The sequence below is a fragment of the Arachis hypogaea genome, chromosome 18 (genome assembly GCF_003086295.3).
Source record: "Arachis hypogaea cultivar Tifrunner chromosome 18, arahy.Tifrunner.gnm2.J5K5, whole genome shotgun sequence".
Taxonomy (NCBI): Eukaryota; Viridiplantae; Streptophyta; class Magnoliopsida; order Fabales; family Fabaceae; genus Arachis; species Arachis hypogaea.
In genome coordinates, this window is record NC_092053.1 from 129,453,165 (window position 1) to 129,476,335 (window position 23,171).

Genomic DNA, 23,171 nt, shown 5'->3' on the forward strand with positions numbered 1-23,171 from the left:
CATTTTATAATTATTGGTAATGTGTTTATTTTTCTTATTTTCTATTTTCACGATTAATGAAAACATGTGTCATCACTCATCATTGGTAATTAATTGTTAATAGAAATCAATTTTAAAACTGATACGATTTTGAAATTTTAAATTATTAACAATTGTTTAGGGTTTGAAAATTGGAAAGATCATAAATATGCATTTAATAATTTGGTACGCTGAATCGCTGATAGGTAACTGTAGCATTTATATAGAGAATACCTGAACATTTGTTATTTTACTTTCAAAAAAATTAAAAATAATGTTTAAAAAATAGATTTATTTATTTTGTGTCTTAAAGACCATATTAAGTTTACAAATTTAAATATTTTTTATTAAAAATATAAAAAATTTATGTCTCTAATGTATTTATTTTAAACTTTGGTTGTAACTAAAGTTAAAAATGAGTTAAATCAACTTGTGTATTAGTTCGAATTTAATTTGTTAATAATTAAATAAATGAACTTGTGAGTCAAATTTAAAGCTAAACTCATGAGCTAAATGAGTTGAGATCGAATTAATTTAATTATATATTATTTATTATAATTATTTATATAAATAATATATTGTAAATTTTATATTTTTAATTTATAGTAATAATATATAATTTTTACATTCGCATATAAAATTTATATAGAATATAAGAGATATATCATAATTGATAGATAGATAATATACATAAGTGATAGTTTTTTTATGGCCAGTTATAGCGTACAGATATCCTCATAGAGATATTTTCAATGGATGAAGGCCATGAAGATATCTGGTAGTATACTGTTTGATAGACAACATCTTGGTAGAGTCTGGCGCACAAGCGCAGCATGTATTATCCAGCCGAGTCGCATTCAAACTGATGTGAGTAGCTGCCAACCTGTTAGGCTTCGTTTCATATAACCCAATAACTATACTGATGGAACTAATATTTTAAAGACAAAAAGAAGGGATTCCTTTTTTAATTTTATGGGACACGACAAAAATAAAAAAGACCAATATAATCTTGAACTAATTACTTTAAAGAAATTATATTTATGCAAACAACCACATGACTAGTGGTGGAGGTCGAAACAAAATTTTGGAGAAAAAATTTAACGTAAAAATTTAATAATAATATTTATATTAAAATAAAATTTATATATATAATTATTTTTTTAAGTTTGTTACTAATAAAATAATAAATAAATAATTTTACAAATATAAAATAGTTTATAATGGTATTTTTCGAGTTTTTAGTGACTTAAAATCTTCAATAATTGAATCAGAACTAAATTTTTCAGCAATTTATAATATTTATTGAATTTTTTTATCAATTTATACAAATATAATAATATCAATATTTATTAAATATTCTAATATTTTTTATCATATAAAAAATTAAATTAAATAAACAGTAAATTATAAAATAATATTAAATTAAATAAATAAAAAATATCTAATTTTTTATATTTAAACTTGTTGAATAGAGAAGCTGCTAACAAAAATAGTGAATTCAACATTTTTAATGTTTAAAACTAAAAACTATGACAAAGATTGAATCTGAGTATCTTAAATCATAATAAAATATTTAAACTAATTAAATTATTTTTTATTTTTTAAAAAATTACTACTAATTTTTTTATAAAAAATTTGGCGAACCATACCCCCATTAACATTACCTTTTACATATTAAAAAAATTATTTAGACACCAACTCTTGCCCTCTCTTATTTTGATCAAACTAAATTGTGAATCTCATTGATTTTTTCCACATTACATTTGTCACATCTAAAATTATATTAAAAAAGTATAAAAAAAATTAATTTTGTGCAAATTTTCTTTGTAGTTTTAATTTAGATGGCATTATATGATATTTGCCTCCCAAAATATTTTTTCAAGATTTTCGCTAGAAATGAGTAGCTATATGTAACATAGGTTTAAAATTAGCAAATAAGAACAAGTCTTGAAGTAGAATATATTTAACACAAGTTTTAGAAACATTGATAAATAATGATTGTCAATTTGTAGCATATTTTTCATAATTAAATTTTATCAAAAATAATATACGGTTATAGATAAATTTACATTAATATTGTGACTAATTTATTACCAATATATCTATTTCACTTATTAATGGTGGAAGATTGTTCTTAACAAAGACTCGTTTTTTAAAAAATTACTATATATTCATTGTCAAGTTGACATAAAATTAGAGTTTTTTTTTAATGTTAAAATACTTATTTAATGCTAATTAAATGTGCAAAAGTATTAGAACTTATTTGAAATATTAGGAACTATAATTCACTCAAGAGTTGAATTCTTTTGAGAATTCTAATTTTTATTTTTTCTTCATTTATAAATTAGAGCAAAAAAAATCTAATTTCCAAATTTATTCACACACTTTTTAAATTTAATTCTATTCTATTATTAATATATCATAATCATTCCAAATTATAAAATTGAATTTCAAAATTTTCAATTTTTAGTACAAGTAAACAAAATTAATTTTAAAAAAATATTTTAGCCTTTTTAAAATTACTTCCAATTCTTTAACATTTTAAATAATAATTTTTATTTTTTTATTATTATTACTACTACTACCAGTTTGTATATTATTATTATTATTATTATTATTATTATTATTATTATTATTATTATTATTATTATTATTCCATATACTTGGATATATTTTTAATTGATAGTTAATACTAATCATATACGTTCAACTTGTCACGTTTTATGTAATGGTAGGTGTTTGCCTAGTATATTGTGTGATTTTAAACATACGTTGTTTTTTTTTTTTTGAGTCAAATTTCTTCAGCATATGATACAAATTTTTTTTTTTGGACTTCACATTTACTCAGCTTATAAATTATAATGCAAAATAAATGAATTAAAAAGATTAAGATCCGCGTACTCTCTAATAAAGTTCATAATACCCCGATCTTATAAAGGGAACCCAACTATGCCAATTTTTATTATTTTTTGTAAGAGACTAAGAGTAGCCTAAGCCACAACCAAGTCATAATTCCACTTTTCTCATTCCTCAAATTTTGCACCCAGTTATAACACGTGTCAAACAAAAAATAATCTTTATAAATTTAGTGAAATATAAGGTAAAGAGCAAAATTTAAAGATGTGCTTAGGTGGTAAAATTTAAACCACACATTCTAAAACCACACTTTTTTACTTAAAATCGTAACTCTTCACAAAAGCGTCACTTAATGGAAAAAAGTAAATTAGAAGATTTAAGAGAAGAAATAATTAAGTTATCAAAATTAATAGATCAAAAATTAATGATTTTAACTAATGTTAACTGTAATGACACTGAATTCTTAAAATCAATACAAAATTATTTTTCTCAAAATCTCTATTTTACTATAAGTTTTATTGAAGGACTTCAAAAACCTGAAAAAACTTATTTTTCACATGGAATTTCTAAAAAATGTTACCATGGAAATGATTCACCACATTTTTATCATACCTTTAACCCACAATTAAATTCTATAGTAGACATGCTTGAAGAAATATTAGTATCTATAAAATTTCAAAGAAATAAGGAAAAAGAGAATCCCAAAGAAGAAAAATTTCACAATATAATCAACATAACAGATTTAAAAGTAAAACCACCACTAAAATTATGAATATTGAAGAAAAATTAGAAGAAGTTACAATGCTTTTTAAACAATTAAAGATGGCTCAAGAAAATAATATTATGGAACAATGATTTCAAATAGAAGACGAATTAGTAAACCCTGAAAATATAGAAAATGAAGAACACATCCTAGATTATTCAAGTGACGAAGAACCAGCAATTCCAATACAAGTAAAAAATGAAGCTGGAACATCTAAGGATAATCAATCTCAATTTAAATGGAAACAGGTTTTGACAATTATGCTTTTAAAAAAGGGTTTATAAATAAAGATTCAAAATATACAAAAATACCATCAAAATACGTTCCTAAAATCCAGGAAATGGAAGGAGATAGAATGCTCGATTTAGACTGTAAAAAGAATGAAAAAGAAATTTTCGAAAATTGGTTGAATTCCTTTTTATTAGAAGCTTTTACTAATCCAAAGCTTAGTGAATTGTCTGGAAGAGATATTTGGAATTACATAGGGTTTCATACTAAAGGAACTATAAGAGATTATATAACATCAGTAGAAAATCAAATAATAGAAGATTTAACAACAAAAACAACAGTTTATGATAAGATATTATATATAATGATGATTCTATATAAAGAATTTTTTGGAAAAAATATTATAGATCATAGACAAGAAGTCTATAATAAAGAATATCAAGAAGCAAAAAACCATTTAGCTAATATTCAGATATATGATCTATGTAATGTGGAATCCTATATATGTGAATATAGAATACATTATTACAAATTAAAAGAAGAAGATAAAAATCATTATCTTAGTATGTATATAACAAAACTTCCATATCCTGCTAATGAATTTATAATGGGAAGATTTATAAGAGAAATAAACAGAGGGACAATTGAAAATAATTTTGGTGGAGCAACCTCCGCAATAAGAGAGGAAATAAAAGAACGTTGTATGCAAGAAGCAACTCAAAAAAGATTTGCAAATATAATTAGAATTTGCTGTCAAGATAATGAAGAGATACCTCAAAAATATGGTCTTAATAAAAATTTTTCAAAGAAAAAGAAAATATCAATTTAGAAAAAGAAAATACTATCCAAATTGGAGAAAAAAGAGATATTTTAGAAAGGAAAATAATAATAAAAATAAAAGACAAAGAAATAACTATTGCCCGAATAAAAAAGAAAATTGTAAATGTTGGTATTGCCAAGAAGAAGGACACTATGCAAATGAATGTCCGAAAAAGAAGGATAAAAAGGATCTTACTAAACAAATAGAAATTGCTAAGTCTTGTTTCATGGAACCCTTAGAGGAATCTGATGATAACTTAGATTATATTTTTGAATATGTCTCGGAAACAGACTCAGAGACTGAGTAATAATGCTACATTTATTACTATAAAAATAACAGAAAAGTTTATAAATGTTTTCATAGATTCTGGAGCAACACAATGCTTTGCTAGTTCAAATATAAAACTTGATTGGAAAAAATTAAAGAAACTATTAAGAGTTAGAATAGCTGACAAATCAATACATAAAATTGACCAAAAAGCAGAAATGGTTGAAATTTTTATTCAAAATTATAGGTTCATTGTTCCATCTATATATATGTTAGATTCTGGAATGGATTTTATCATAGGAAATAATTTTTTAAAGCTATATCATCCATTCATTCAAGAATTAACATATATAGTTTTAAAAGCTCCACACGATTCTTCAATAAATCAAAAATCAAAACGTATAAAAATACCAACTACTACTATAGATAAGATCTTAAAATTCAAAATATTTTCTATATTAGAGACATGTTATTTAAATTTATACTTTCAGATAAATATCCCAAAAAATAATCTTGAAATAAAGATAGAACAACTCTTGGATGAAATTTGTGCTGAAAATTCTTTAGATATTAAAAATACAAATAACGAATTAGTAAGTATTAAATTAAAAGATCCTATAAAAGAGATAAATGTTCCAAATAAAATTCCTTATTCCGCAAGAGATAGAGAAGAGTTTTCACTAGAATGTAGAGATCTTTTGAAAAAAGGAATTATAAGATTAAGTAAAAGTCCTCATGCGGCTCCAGCCTTTTATGTCGAAAACAATAATGAAATTAAAAGGGGAAAACGAAGAATGGTTATTAACTATAAGAAGATGAATGAAGCAACTATTGGTGATGCTCATAAACTTCCAAGAAAAGATTCTATTTTAGAAAAAATCAAAGGAGCAACTTGGTTTTCATCTCTTGATGCAAAATCAGGATATTGGCAACTTCGTTTAGACGAAGAAACAAAGAAATTAACTGCTTTTACTTGCCCAACAAAAGAATCAACAAGTGTGTTGCTCTATGAATGGAATGTATTACCATTCGGATTAAAACAAGCCCCAGGTATTTATCAAAGATTTATGGAAGAAAATCTAAAAGATTTAAATGAATTTGTTTTAGTGTACATTGATGATATACTAATTTTTACAAAACAGGACAGAAAAGATCATCTTTAAAAACTATTAATAGTTTTAGAAAGATGTAAAGAAAAAGGATTAGTTCTTAGCAAAAAGAAAGCAAGAATAGCAAAACAAGAAATAGAGTTTCTTGGATTAATTCTATCCACTCAAGGAAAGCTAAAACTTCAGCCAAATGTCCTAGAAAAGGTAAATTTATTTCCTAATAAAATAGAAGATAGAAAATAATTACAAAGATTTTTAGGGTGTATAAATTATATTTCTGATCAAGGATTTTTAAAGAATATAACAGAATACACTAAAAGCTTATTTCCAAAAATAAGTACTAAAAAAGAATGGAAATGGGATGAAAAAGATAGTATGCATATTCAAAAGATTAAAGAATTACGTGAAAAACTTCCAGAACTTTATATTCCAGAAGAAAATGACTACTTAATAGTAGAAACAGATGCTTCAGACATAACCTGGTCAGGATGTCTAAAAGCTAAGAAAGCTATAAAAAGTTTGGAACAAGAAAAAGAATCACTAGATTCTAAAGATTCCCCAAAGGAATTACTTTGCAGGTATATTTCAGGGACTTTTACTCCAACAGAACAGAGATATACCACTCATGAAAAGAAAACTCTAGCAGCAATTAAATCTCTTAAGAAATGGAAAATTGATTTACTACCCAGAGAATTTACTTTAAGGACAGATTCAAGTTACCTAACAGGTTTCATACGATATAATTTAAAAGTTGATTATAATCATGGACGATTGGTAAGATGGCAATTATTTTTGTTACAATATCCAATAAAAATTGAATATATTAAGGGTGACAAAAATGTTATTGCAGAGACATTAACAAGAGAATGGAGTTCGTCTACAACGCATTAGATCAAGAAATTCAAAAATATGAGCAAGAGCTCGAAAAATGCGAGCATTGTCAGCAAATAAGGACACAGATCCAATCTCTCAAGAAGGCTATTGAAGCAATGAAATCAACACAACAAGCAAAACCATCAGAGTTTAGCAAGCTAAGCATGGTGGACAAATCAGGTGAAGAAAAAATTTCAGAAGACAAATCAGGTGAAGAAAAAATTTTAGAAAATAAAACAATTGCTGAAATCATTAAAAAATCCACCCAAGATAAAAAATATTATGTAATTTATAACGACCCCATGAAAGGAGTATATGATGCCTGGGAAAAAGCAGCACCATTTACGCATCAATCAAGGATAATTCATAAAGGAGGGTTTCTAACACTGGAAGAGGCAAAGGAATCCTTCAGGGAATATGAAGCTCTCCATCCAGAGCAAACTCTAAAAAGAGCAGATAAAGCTCCAATTCAAACCTAGAGAACAGGGATAATAAGAAACATTCCTACAAGGGCTGAAATCAAGGAAAAGAAAAGGGTCTGTAGATCAAATCTCAGAGAAACCCTTAACATAGTCCTGAATTGGACTGAAGAAAAAAGGGCAATTTTGGGATATTATCCTATTGCCAAAGAACAGCTAACAAAACTGGTTATATTTCCAGATGCTTCCCCATCTGACACCTATCAGTTTTTCCAATATGGATTAATTGATACAATTTTAATTTTTAATGATCTAAAAATTATTAGTGAGTTTCCTGCAGGATTCGTTGATGCAGTCAAGAGATTTAAAAATATGATTGACAATGTAAATCCAAGGGATATATCCCTAAAATTTACAAACAGTCAACCTATTTTTAATGAAGAAGAAGAATGCTTGGTTCCAGCACACCAAGTAATATTCATGTCCGTCTTCCCAGGAAATTTTTAACTAATTGATCAGATTCAAGACTTAACAATTTACAGTCATGAAGGAAGGTTAGCCAGCACATTAGCAAGGGTCTTTGAAAGAACTCAAAAAATAACGAAGGAATCCCACACAAGGATTAATTATAAAAGTAGAAATACTCTGCTTGTGTCTAGTAAAAGAAATGAAATTGAAGAAAGAGAGATGAGACTCTTGGTGGAATTTGAATCAGTATTCTACAACTTATCTGGACTTTTAGAAAAGCTCCCTGAAGGGATAAAGAGGAATCTTTGCTATTTGATAAAAGACAGAGAAGACCACAAGTGCCAGCTATGTGCCTCAGAGATATCTGAAGAAAGCAATAATGAAACGGAATCAACTCACATGATGAAGGAAGGAGACAATGCATCAGAGGGTCACATGATAAAAGAGGAGGACAGTGCATCTGAAGCATCTCTCAACATTATTGCATAGTGACGTAAGCACTTAGGTCATAGAGCACCAACAATGTAGCTGGTGCAAGAGAACAAACAATGACGTAAGCAATGACGTCATAAGAAGGGTAAGGATGAAAATTGTCCATCAAACCCAACTATTATAAATAGGTTGCTTAGGCAATTGTAAAGATCATCAGAAAATAGAAAGCAGGAGGCAAAGAATACTCACATGCTAGGAGAGCAAGGAGGAAGCTGCCGAGGCGATTCTATGGTCTGAGGAAGAATTCCTTTAGGAAAAATAGTTCTAAACTCCCCTCTGGAGTTAGTATTTACAATCTCCCCTCTGGAGATAAGAACACCTTATGTAAAATATACTAAATAAAGGAAGTTTTTCTCTAGAAAGGTACATCTTCATCCTAGTCTTTCATTTATGAATTATTTAGAAAGTTTAGAATTAACAGAAGAATCTGATTATTATAGATTAACTGCTTTATTAGATAATGAAAAACAGGCTGTTCTAAAAACAGAATTAAATCTCAAATCAAATGAAAATTTTAATAAACAGAACCTTTTAAAAGAAGTTTTTAATAAAAAAAATATAACATACTATGGAAAAATTCAACTTGAAGCCCCTATAAAGATAAAATCTGCCAATGGAGAACTTGAAATAGCTTTGATAAATGATGAAGAATTAAGTAAATAGATTGAAAAAATTAAGGATCAACAAAAAAGATCTAAAATTGGATAGATTCATATTAGTACTATACAAGTCTTAATCAAATCTACATATATGAAAGGAATTAATTCACCAATAAGCTTAGCAATCTGTGACAAGAGAATTACTTGGAATTGTTCATGGAAACTTGGCAAACGTAAATGTTAAATTCAATGCCCATCTTGGATATGCTATACCTTTATCAACTGAAAATCTTGGAAGATCTATAAGTTTGGCTTATAAATTTCACAGAAAGAATCTAATGGAACAAGACGATGAACCATTTTCAATTACATATGCAATAAATTATGCTTTAACAAATAGCCATCATAGTATAATATTTAAAAACAGAGAAAGAATTTATGTCGATGAATTATTTCAAAAAATTGTAAAAACAGAAATACCAAAATATAAAGCTATTGAAAACCCAGTTCTATTATTAAAAGAACCATCAGGAAAATTATTTTCATCGAATTTTCAAATAAGAGAATCTAAAATTAATAGCCCTTTAAGTTTATCTAAGTTAAAGATTAAAGAAGAAAATTCTGAAATAAAAGAATTAACAAAAAAGGTCGAAAAATTAAATGAAACCCTAAACACTAAATTATGACAATAAATAAAGAAGAAATATATGTAACTTATCAAGACAAAAAACAAGAGCTCTTTGAAAGAGAAAATCGTTTGAATTATTTACAGTTTTCTGAAATAAATCAAAGAGCATTTGAAGCTCTAAAAATAATCTATGACAAGTTAAGAAGAGAAGTTGAAGAGCTAGAAAAATTAATAGAATCTCTAGAAAATAGTGATGAATCGATGATAGAGTTTGCAGAAATTTTAAATGAAGCATAAAAAGATTGAAAAACCAGAAAATAAAATAAAAAGAAAAAGGGCGGAAAAATTAAAAAATAAAATAAAAGAGTATAAAAGGGAATTAAATAATCTTCAGATCGAAATTAATGACCTTATAATAAAAAGGATAGAAATAAGAATAAATATAAACAAGTTAGAATTAAATTTAAAAAATTTATAAATGTCTGGAAAACCATATTATGACTTAAAAGAATTAAAACTGTTGAAAGAAAAAAATGGAGAATGAAGTCGAAAAATTAAGAAGGTATTTAGAAACAACAGAAAGTGTAGAAATAAAAGAAGTTTTTGAGGATTTGAGAAATTATATTAAAGAAAAAGACAAACAGATAAAAGATTTTATATACAATAATTCATGCAAAAAAGAATATTATAAACTAAAACAAGATTGAAAACTATAAAAATGAAATCACAATATACATCAAGGACTAGTAAAAAATTAGATAGAAATGGTAAAAATTGGTATCAGAGCCAAGTTAACGATTAAGGGTAACACTTTTTCTTTAAGCAACACTTTTTAGTGACACGCTTTTTTGCCATAAAAGACAAAAATCTGTAAAGATGCATCTTTACAGTAGATGGCACCTATAAATCTGTATCAATTAATATCTATATCATAGAGTGACCCTTTTTTTATATGTAGGTTATAAAAAGTTATATATAACTTATATTCATACTATTTGAACCAGCTAGTAACTTTTTGATAATTTGAGTTTAAGTTTTATAAATATGTTTTGACAGTTAATTAGTTAAACTATGAACGATTTCAATTTTCATGAGATAAGTTTGAACTTAGCCAAACTTATCTCAATTTGACTCACTTTAAACCTTTGTGATATATTATTAAAATATCTTTCGAAATGAATAAAATGATTTTTGATTATCATTAAACCTAAACTTTAGAAAAATGATAAAATTATAAAACAGAAAAGAAAATAAGTATGCTGAATAAGATTAACATATCATTTATCAGTATGATTAATTGCATTGTCTTGCAATTTTTCATTTTTATTTCTGAATTAAAATATTGCTTTAGGAAAAAGATGAGTTGGACACATGAACATATTCACTACACCATGGTAGGCACTGTTTATGGCATATGACAGTATGACACACAGACATACCAAGTTACAATGAGCGCTGTTGTTGGTGGGATCCCCATTCTCGTGGGACTAGGCAAAAATCTCTATTCTCATTTCTTGTAGGATAATTTCCGCATATATCCGTTTTCATTACTGCAAATCTATCCTGGGCATCCCTATTTCTCCGCATATTGATGTAAAATTATTATAATCGATGATTTGCAGGGAGGAACAATGGTACCAAGAGCAAGTACAATCTTAAAGCAATAAATTCCAATGGAAACATAAACAAAGTCCTCAGATAAATAAATTTAATAACATTAATAACAAAGTTAATTGGTAGTGCTAGTCTGCTAGAAGGGCATCACCAAGACAAGGTACACACATGCTTTAAGAGATAATGCATTTCAGATGAGTTGCTTTGAAGACCATTTGGTGAAACTAAGCTTTCATAGTAGATATAAGCCACCCTAGAACCTGAATATTGAGAAAGAGAAAGACAATACTCCATGCTATCACCGGAGCTGTCAATCACAGAAAAATCTACGCTGCCATCGATTAAGTTACACAAAGCTATTTTGAAAGACGGAGAAATAGCCAAAATTTGAGCCCAAGATTGAGCATTTCCGTATTCCTTCATCTACCACAGAATCCAATGTTGTATTTTTCTATGCTCATAACAGACAGGAAAGGCAGTTCCTCAAGACACATAAGTGAATGGTCAGATTCCACGGATCATCATCATCTGAATTCCTAGCAGGCAGGGGAAACTGACAAAAAATTTCTTTACCCAACTTGTCGACATCATCAATTACAGGGAGTGGAGGTGTGAAGATCCCTTTAGTTGTTGATAGCAATGTCGGAGATAACACTGGGATAAATTATTATTTTAGATTCTATATAGGATGTACAACAGGTGTTGTTTTGTTGTTTTCTTGCTTACTCGCTCCACGTTTGTGTTGAGCTTCTTTGTTTCAAAAAAAAATTTCTTTACCCAAAGTCAAAATAAACAACCACAGGATGAAAACAAGATTTATAGTACATGCTCTGTTACTACCAAAAAATACCCCTTTCTTATTGTCAGCCATAAAAGAGCCGTAAATTGAGACACCAAGTGGGCTAAATGGGATATCATCAATTCTTTTCCAGGACAAAGTTGGTCCAAATGTATAAATTCTGGTACTAAAACCAAATGTTGTCCACTGAAGTAATCGACTTTAGTAGGTTCAGAAGAGTTGTCTATTATTGACTGTACGGAGACAACTCCAATACTGTCGTGTCCGACACCGACACCACAGTGTCTGAAGGAACTGTTGTAGTAAGCAATTCGTAGCGGAGTCAAGATTGGATCGCGTAAGCATGAACGGCGAGAGTGGTTGCAGGTGAAGTCAGGGGAAGAGATTAGATTTCTCCATGAAGTGCAGACGCTCCTTAGGGAAAAGAAGCGTCCTTGCCGGAAGCCTCAGTAAGATTTCCATAATCATCTCTTCCGAAAGCTCTGCCAGAGGCCGCGTTCTTGCCGTGGGACGACTGACCAGTTCCAGCCCTCTCGCGGCCTTCCACTCCGCATCATTATTACGATCAGTAACGTCATTAGCATATTGACGGGCCTATTAGGCCGGCTTTCGAATTTCCTGTACAATCAAACTAGTTTGAGACATGCTCGTACTTCTTATCTGAATTCATCTATCTTAGCTTCTTGGGCATAGAGTAAATTTTCTTTAAAAGTAGCTTTTTCTTTTAGATGATAGGTTATATTTCATTAATTATAGTTCAAATGGTATAATTTTTAAATTTATAAAGTTACATTTTTTTTTTTTTATGATGGGAGCCACTTAAATGAAGATATCTAAAACGTCTTTTTTTTTTTAAGATGTTTTTTTAATAAATAAAATTTAATATATGTGATCAATTAAATTATATTATTTCTGTCGTAATTAGATCGGACAAACTGATTTGGTCGAAAAATTAATGAACCAAATCTTAAACCGATCTAAATTAATATTTTTTTTATAAAAAATAACTATAATATTTCTATTATAAAAAAAAGACTAAAATACTCATATTTTATATATATATATTTAAAAACTTTAAATCTTAACCTCATGACGATGTAGAAAGAATAGAAGGGTTAGGATTTAGGGTTATCAAAATATATATATTTTAGTTATTTTCTATAATAAGGGTATTGTAGTCATTTTCTATAAAAAAATATTACTTTAGACCGGTTTAAGATTTGATTCACTGATTTTTTTGGCCAAATTAATTTATTTGATCTAATATAGGTAAAAATAACACAGTTTAATCAGTTATATATATTGAATTTTAATTATTAAAAAATATCTTTAAAAAAAAACGTTTTAGACGTCTTTATTTGAGTAGCTCTCTTTTATGATATGTTTAAAATTTAAATCAAGACTTCTTAGTTAAAATATAAGTCATTTATTATCTTAATTAATTTCACTCTATTATATATATATATAATATTTAAAATATTTTTTGTTTTAAAAAATAATATATATTATTTTTAAATTCATTTTAAGAATATATGTTAACAATAATACTGGACACGTTAACACGTAATAATTTTTAGGTGTGCCTAAATGTATCCAAAGAAAAAAATTTTATTCTTTATTTTTTATCAAGATTAAACAACAATTCATATGTGCCTAAATCGTTGCCATGCATAAATGTAAACGAGGGAAAAGCATTTTGAGGGAAGCAAATGGCTTTTCAATATGAAAAATTTTTGAAGGCTAACAACTTTTAGTATTTTTTGTCATTATTTAACTAACATAAACACTAAATTATCTTTAACAAATAAATTTTATTAATTTATATATTTAAATTCTGAAAAAAACGTAGATACAAATTATATTGCTTTATGTATATAATATTTTAATAAATATAAATATAAATTATATATTTTTTGTATACAAAATATCTGTAAATATATGTATAAATTATTGTTGGCTAATAATAATAATAATATTTACTAGTTATGTAACATTACTCTTTCAATTCACAAAAGCAAAGATCCCACCGGATTTTTTTGTCAGGGTACATTTGAACCATGTGTTACAATAGAATAATGGATTCAAATCATCAGTAGTCCTTAATCTCTTTTTAATAAAAATGAAAAATTGAAGCACCACGTTGCTTCCCATTCTCCACACAAATCACAAAAGCAATTGAGAGAGACAAAAATTTAAAATCAAAACTGAGTTAACCTTAGAAACAAATAGACAACAAAAAAGATCAAGTACAAAAGGAATCAAGAAAACATATAAAAAGTAGCTTTAAAACAAAATATAAATAAAAAAAAGCAGTAAAATTAACAAAGGCATGAACGACAAAAATCTTGATTTTGATAATTTTGTAAATAAAGCTCGACTTAAAAAAGACAAAAAAAAAAAGAATCATATGTAAAATATGAGTGCACCCTAAGAGTGTGTGTGGTTAGAAAATTATAAATAATTTTTTAAAACTTTAAGATGGAACTATCATATTTTTATGTTTGGTTCAAATTTAAAAAGTTATTCTCAAAAAATTTAATTTCAGGGAATCAAAATATCACCATTTTTTCTTAAGTATATTTGATTTCTATAGAAATAAAATCTGAGTAACAAAGTAATATTTGAACCACACATACCTTAATATTCAAATTTTTACAAGTCTCACATTTATCAAGAATAAAGTCTCTAAAAAGTTTATGTATGTGAGACATCCTTGTATAATCTAAATTCTATACAATTTAATTCGAATTACTACCTCACTCTACTGGCTCTACAGACATGAGAATACCATAATTAGAAAACCAGTGTTGAAACATAAATTTAAAGACAAAAGGATGAATCTAACTACAAAACAGAACGTTGGAAACTATTCTTAAACTTCTATGTATTTATTGTAGAAGCTTTAATTAAATCAAGTGCAATCTTGTCTTCTTTTATTATTATTTTTATACAGCAACTCAGAATCTAACTATAACATAAGCACCTATAACTTGAAATGCAGTATTTGAACAAAAGAGAAATCGTGATCAGCATTCAATAGCCTCTATATAATGCTTCACATTCTCATGAAATTTTCGCAACTTGAAGATGGTCATTAATTATTCTGTATACATAAATGAGTTTAAGAAGAATTGGGGGTGGGGTAATATCTAAATTATACCGAATTACCGAGGAAGAAATTGGAAAGCTAAAAAATGCTAATTGCATCAACAACAAATATGTAAACAGTTTTATTTTTTAATGTTACAAAAAATATCAAACAAGTATAGAAAGTAGAAACTAAAGACAACTAATAAGCGGATTTAATAAATGTTGGCGGGACATGAATGGAAAATAATAGACTAGTTTAAAAGGATGGAGACATAATACATTAATCTATTCCTTTCTTTTATTCCAAACAACAATCTTGAATACAATCAATGATAAACAATTTAACATAATGTGGTATTGTTATTCTATAGCCTAAAAATTTATAGAGATGGAGACTGAAATTTTAATAACATTTTATACTTAAAATACCATCATTTTAATTAATTAATTCCAATTTTATCCTTTGTGCAAATTAAATTAGAGTTTCATTCTTGTTTCAATTTCTGTCTCCCATTTTACACAGAATACTGAAATTTATTTCAATCTCTGTCTGTTAGTCTCTATTTCTCAGTTTCAGTCTTTTCGTCTTTGTCTTTCCACCAAACGCTATCTAAATATATATAATTAGACAAACATTAAAAATGAACAAATTTATAGCAAAAATTGATTGAAAATTTTGGCTTGATCTTGATTTAATTTTTAGAATATTTTAATATTATAATTTTAAATAAATTAATTAATTTAATAAAATTTTATTAAATTAAATAATTTTATAATTTAAATCTTATATTATAATTTTATATTTTACGTATTTAATTTATTTTTTTAATATCACCTAAAACAATCTCGATTTTAAAATTTGAAATTAGTTTCGAAATTTGAAACTAAAAGGATTTGAAATTTCAATTTTTTAACAAATGTTTAAGTTGCAATGTATTTTTTTATTTATTTTATCTGATTTATTTAAATATATTCATTAATTTGATTGAGATAAATACTAAATTACTTAATATTTTTTGGACCATATTAATTATGACTAATTAATTATATTAATTATTTAATTTAATTAAAATAAATAAATTAATTTTATTTTAATTTGCATTGATTTTTCATCTTATATATGTTGATTACTGATTTTTAAAAGCGATATAATTAATTAATTATTTAATTTAATTGAGATAAATATCAAATATTTAATATTTTATTTGACCAAAATAACTATAATGAATTAATTATATTAATTATTTGACTTGACTAGAATAAATAAATATGTTTTTAATTTGCATTAACTTTTTTTATTTTATGTATTTTGATTAATAATTTTTAAAAGTGTTATAATTTTTACATGGTATATATTTTTTATTTATTTAACTTATTTTATTGATCCAAACAATCATAATTAATTTATTATATTAATTATTTAATTTAATTAGTTTAAATATATGTTATTTGATTCAATTTTATTATCATGTAAACTCCGTTAAATTAGTAAATAATTAGTTAATAAATTAAATTTTAATAAAAAAAATTAGAAATATGAATATTATATTAAATTAGGATAAAGCTCATCAAAATGAGAATTTTGACACTAATTTCAAAGAATTCGACCTAAGATTAGACCGAACGGACCGAACCGATTAAACTGGGCCCATGAGCCCAACCGCTCAACACTTAAATGAGCATAAGCTCATCTTCTTCCTCCCCATTCAGCATAACGCTGAAATAGACAGGGAAGGGGAGAAGAAGAACTCAACCGTTTGCGGCCACGCGACCACCGCGTCGAGCTTTACGATTCTACCGGAACAATTTCATAGTTAAGCCACAAACTCACCTCAGTTTCTCTACTCCTTAAATTTCGAAAATTGGTGAGAATTCACATTGAGATTTTATTGATTTTGGTATTCTAGGTTCGTTTTAGCTCGCGAAACTCATTGAGTTTGGTTTATTCGGTCTTAGGATGCGGCAAGTATCATTAATCCTATCTAATTCCTTGATTTAGTGTATTGAGAATTAAATTTTGGGTATATATGTGTTATGTATATGTTAGGCATGTATATATGAATGATATGGAGTCCTTGGAACAATTGGAAGCTTGACTTAAGAACTTGGTGGGGGATTAGAGTTGAGTTTTGGTGATTGAAGCTTTGCCCTCTTTGCTTTGTGAATTGTCTTGGTTAATACGTTGAAATCGGCTAAGGTATGATTTAGGTTTTTTGCATTTAATACATAATATTCTGTGAAAATTTAGGTTAGATGACCATAGGATAGGATTTGAATGCATATGTATGTGAAATTGTTTAGTGAAATATGATGAATGAGGTTGAGTTTGAATTTGTTGTTGATGTTGATGTTGATGATGAATTGATAATGTTTGATAAGGTTTGAGGGTAGATGGGTGTTTGTGATGGATTAATGGTGTTTGATATGTTGAAAAAGATGATTATGTTTAAGTGAAGAATTATTGATGAATTGTCGTTATAGTTGTGAAGTTTATGTTTGGGATTTATGTAAGAATGAGATATAGAGCCCGTTTGGAAACAGCGAAAGCTACTTTTTTTTACTTTTGAATTATGAAAAGTCACAATACGAGTGTTTGGCATCATTTAAAAAAAGCTTTTAACTTTTCGAAAAGTTAATTCACAGTTTTTTGAAGAAATAGAAATATATATGACTTCTTCTTTTCGATAAGTCATTCTATCATTTTTCTACAAAAATTAACTTTAAAACAAAAAAAATCCACTCTTATCTTTGGCTCTTTGAAAATGTTTCCTGTTTCTGCACCACTATTTTTACGCAAAGTTCCATCTGTTAGAAGCACGAACCTTCCATCATTATTTTCACTCAATGTTTCATCTGCTGGAAGTATTGGCCATCCACTACCATTTTACGTAATGATTCATCTGCTGAAAGTATTGACCTTCCAACACCATTTTAAAACAATATTGCATCTGAATCACCTATTTAATATATTTTTTCAGTTATTTTTTTATCATTTTACCACTCTATTTTTATTATTAAATTTGTATTTAACATTGTGTGTGATATGAAATCTTAGTTTTAATTTTACTTTTTTACATGTGATTTTATTTTTATATAGCTTGTTATTATTTTTATAGTTAGTTATAACAAGTTCTTGAGTTATTTATCCAAACGCTACAGCTTTAAAATAAGTACTTTTATAACTAAAAATCCAAATACAATATAACTTATTTATAAGCTGCTATTAATAAAAGTCCTTATACGTTAAGCTCTTTTTCCAAAATAACTTATTTAAGTTGTTTATCCAAATTGGGCCATAATTGATTATAGTAAGTTGTAGAGATAGTATGGATATGATGTGATGTGCTGATGAATGGTTGGAGATCTTAAAATGTTGATTGGAATTGATTTTGGTAAAAAAATGGAGGTTTAAGAGTTTGGTAAAAAATTGGTTTTTGGCCGAAATTTAGCGAGCTATAATTTGATTTCCGAACTCTCAAATTGTCTCAAACTTATTTTAAATGAAAATTGGGTTCGTGAAGTTTATGCCGTTCGAAAAACAGATGAAAAATGTTTTAAAACAAAAAAATTATAGGCATCGAAAAATTGAACAAAAAGCTATTTTTTTTAAGTTCTGGCAGAACCAGAATTTTCGGTATGTGTCCGCACGCACACCCATGTGCCCGCGCTCTGAGCAGGGTTTTGTTTTTGTAAATTTGGGTTTTGGATATGTATATATATGTGTAAATATTCTCGGCCAGTCTTGACTTCGTAGGCTGAGGTAGGAGCTTGGTATTTTGTATCTTTGGCCCTCTATTCCTATTTTTTTGTTATCTTATACTTGTTAGCTATGACTTTCTTAGCACGCAAGTTAACTCGTTTTCTGTGCTTTTATTTCGCGACTTTTATTTCACCTGTTCTTCAAAGCTCCTAGTTTATTTTAGAGGTCGTAATATCATACCACCTATGTTTTACGGCTTAAGCATAAAGCTCTGTGTGGTAGGATATTACATATCACGTTAATGCTTGAGTTATTATTTATCAGAAGTTTTTCTACATTTCATTCATTGATAAAAAATATTTTAATTTCAAATTTATATTTATTGTTTATATTTTTATTTTAATATCAAATCTAATATTTCTATTAATGTGTCATTGTAATTTTATTGTCTAGTAGTTATATTTCTACCATTAATTATTTAGTTGTGAATATTTTTTCAATTTATTAAAAAAAACATAAATTCATTTCTTTCTTTTTTATTTTACCTATTCTTGTATTTTATAACTTATTCACCGTAAAAAGTTATATATGCTAAAAGAGAATCTCATTTTTTTTTATAAATTTATCTTTCATTCTATAGTACTTTTTTTCTTCCATGGTGTATTATTTTTACTCTTTGATTTTTTTATAAACTATAAAATATTATTTTTCATTATTGTACTATACTTCTTATATTTTTTATTTTGTTCCTATTATTTAAGTTTTTATAATTTTTTATTATAAATTTTATCATTTTTATTTTATACAAGTTAATTTACCACAATTCTTCACATATTGAGTCTTCTCAATATTTAAATTATATTCTTTACTCACTTAATTTTTCACTATGTTTTTATCAGGGCATAAGTCCTCTTTATAAGCTTTCATTTGAGTTACTAAGCTCACTAATATTGTATCATAATTTTTTATTTTCTCAAAATCTTTTATTTTCATATTTGTATATTACTTCCTTAGAGATTAGAGGAGGATTGTGTGTACCTTTGTGTCGCCTCTGAATTCTTGCTTCAAATTTTTCCATACTTCCTTAGCTGATGATATTCCTCTTATCTTTGAGAAGATTGTCTTCATTACAACTTGTTGGAGGAAGCATATAGCAATGTAATTTCTTTGTTGCTCTTCTTTCAATTTCTTCTTTTCTGTAGCGAAAAGTGTTGCTTGATTTTCTGGCATGGTGAACCCTTTGTAGACAACATCCCACATATCTTGTGCTTGCAGAAAAATTTTTATTTGAGAATGCCAGTCATAATTGTTTTCTGCCAATATGAGCATGGAAATATTTATAGTTAAAATAATCATAGTTATGAAAAAATTTGTTTGAGTGGGTTATAATGTGGTGGATATGTATAGTTGTTAGATTAGGAAGAAAGATTCTACGCTAAGTAGATGATCGAACGTAACTCTGGTACCACTGTTAGTTTTATGAGTAAAGTATCGTTTTTGTCTCCAATGTTTGGGGTAAGTCCTATTTGTGTCCCTAACGTTTAAATCGTCCTATTTATATCCTTAACGTTTATAAAAGTGATTCAATGTTATCATACTATCAATTATACTAATAAATCAGATTATATTTTTCAATTATTCTCACTTGGATGTATTCATTCTCAATTAGGTCTCACTTGGATGTGGTCAATTTTAATATTATACCCATTATTTGTGTTTAGATTCAATTATGTCTCTAGAAAAGTGAATTATGTAAATGTTGTAAGAATTAGTTTCAACATTTGATGAGCTATTTTTTTGAGTAGATCATCGATTCAATCCCAGATATTTGTATTCTAACTTCAAGAAGAGATTTTTAAAACTCAAACTAAAGCGCTCATGATATATAATTGACGGTAGGATAACATTGAATCACTTTTACAAACGTTAGGGATACAAATAGGACAATTTAAACGTTAGGGACACAAATAGAATTTATTCCAAATGTTGGGGACAAAAACAATACTTTACTCTAGTTTTATAAAATAGTTAGAAGTTGGTTTAGTATATGGACTTGAATATTGTAGCAAGAATAGTAAGAATAATTTTGATGAAGAAGTAGTTTGGATGAATTGTTTGAGAAATTTGATAGTTATGGAGAGAGTACAAACTACAAAAACTAGTGAGATTTGATGTATTTGTTAGTTAATTACAATAAACTCTAGAAAAAGAGAGACATAAGATGCGTGTGTTCAAAAATTGGCAACTAAACACTCCGAAACACAACAAACACAAAACAGAATAACAAAATACAAAATCTAAATACAAAAAATACTAGTGAAAATAAGGATGAAAATAGTCTGGTAATAGTAACTGTACAATTTTGTTAAATATATTTATAGAAAGAGTTCTTACACACACCAACTAACATAAACGGAGATATGTTCTTCAACCCCCTAATTAACTCTAATAATTTAGACCAGGTCTGAAAAAGCATAGAAGGATGAAGGAAAAAGCATAAAAATAAAAACTGCTTTCCATGAAAACCGCCAAAAGAAATACTAATTGGAACCCTTGTATAGGAAGAAGAAGAACAACTAGTAGATATAACCACCATGTAAAAAAAAATTCCCTTGACTCTTCAGCTATTCAACAAAGCAATAACTGAGAAGTCAAAACAAATAAATACATAAATAATCGGAGAAGTCAGAACAATTGCACTTTCTTAATCATTGAACAATGAATGAATAAATGTTAAGCCACACACCTAGAGGGAGTGGCATTCGCCACGTTTGGACTCTACACAAGGACCTTGCAACATACTAAATGCAAAAAATCCGAATCATGTGTTACAAAAGAATAACGGGTCAAATCAGTAGTCCTTAATCTCTTTAATAAAATGAAAAATCGAAACAACATGTTGGTTCCCATGCTTAAATTTGCATATGTTTATAGTCCAAGCTTTAATGAAATCAAATGCCATCTTGTCTTCTTTTACTATTATTACTCAGAATCTAACTATAACATAAGCACTTACAACTTGAAATGCAGTATCTGAACAGTATAATGCTTCGAAACCTCATGAGACTTTGGCAACTTGAAGATTCCATATTTACATGTCATTGTTTCCCATGAATGAATGATCATTAATTATTCTGGCACACAGACCATTCTCTAAAGTCTAAACAGCCTTGTCACCAATTTTGTAGATGTTACTTATACTGAGTTTAATAAGCGAACTTAATAAATGTTGGCCGGACATGAATGGAAAAAAATAGACAAGTTTAAAAGGATGAAGACATAATACATTAATCTATTCCTTTCTTTTATTCCAAACAACAATAATCCTGAATACAATCAGTCAGAAACAATTTAACATAATGGAGTGTTTTTATTCTAAAACCTAAGAATCTTGAATGCATGAGCATAACATTACCAACTATGAATTAATGTTTTTACCAACTTAACCCAAAGCCAAGTCCCAAAAGATCTCATCACCTGAATATTGAGCTGAATGTCATTAGGTAAATTGAATAAGACAGGACACATAATAGGGAACAGGCCATATATCATTCTGCTGCTTTGATATCATTGTCTTAACAACAAATATTTCGGACATTAATTAAATTACTTAATCGATCACCACAAGTAGTACAGTGAAGATAGTCATCTAAATCCATATCAGGGAGGGGAAAATGATCATAAATAAACATTTTGCTAATAGTTATTCTAATATTAAAATTTAGGTGGGTAATTTTGAGATATAGTGTGTTTTTATTTGATTAATAATTATTCATGTTGTTCAAAAAAATCATTGGTTAGCTAGCATAATCGTAACAACATTGACCAGGTTAAGACTTGTGTTAGTACTTGGAAAGGTAGATTCCTAAATTGAGCTGGTCGTTTATATCTAAATGAATAACTCTTTCGTTTGATTGTTTGTGTAGGAAGTTTTTGAAGATGTAGAACCTCTTGAAATCTTATAGTTAGATGGTCTTGCATATGAAGGCCTTCTACGGGTGCTGATAAATGCATTACCAGGTTCGGTAGAAACTGAGAACCTGGAAGGTACATCAGTTCATAAAATTGTGAAGATTGCTGAGACTGAAGCACAACAGATAGCAGTGCTAGCCAATGCAATATTGCTAGCAGATGAATTAATCCCTCGTGCCGTTGTGAAGCTTTCACACAGCAACAAAGGTGCAACAAAGGCTTCCTGAACAGCGCGAATTGAAGAAGAGACTCCAGCGGGAAGTTGATCGCCTCAGAGACAGTTTCTGCAGGCAGCATGCTCTTGAGCTCATCTTTAATGAGGAAGGGGAAACACGCCTCAATGCAATGATGTATTTCAGGTACTATAATGTGCTTTAGCATTTTAAATACTATTTTGTCCTTCAAATGCAAGTTGATCTTTTGCCATCAATGGTGAACGACAAGGTGGATACGCTT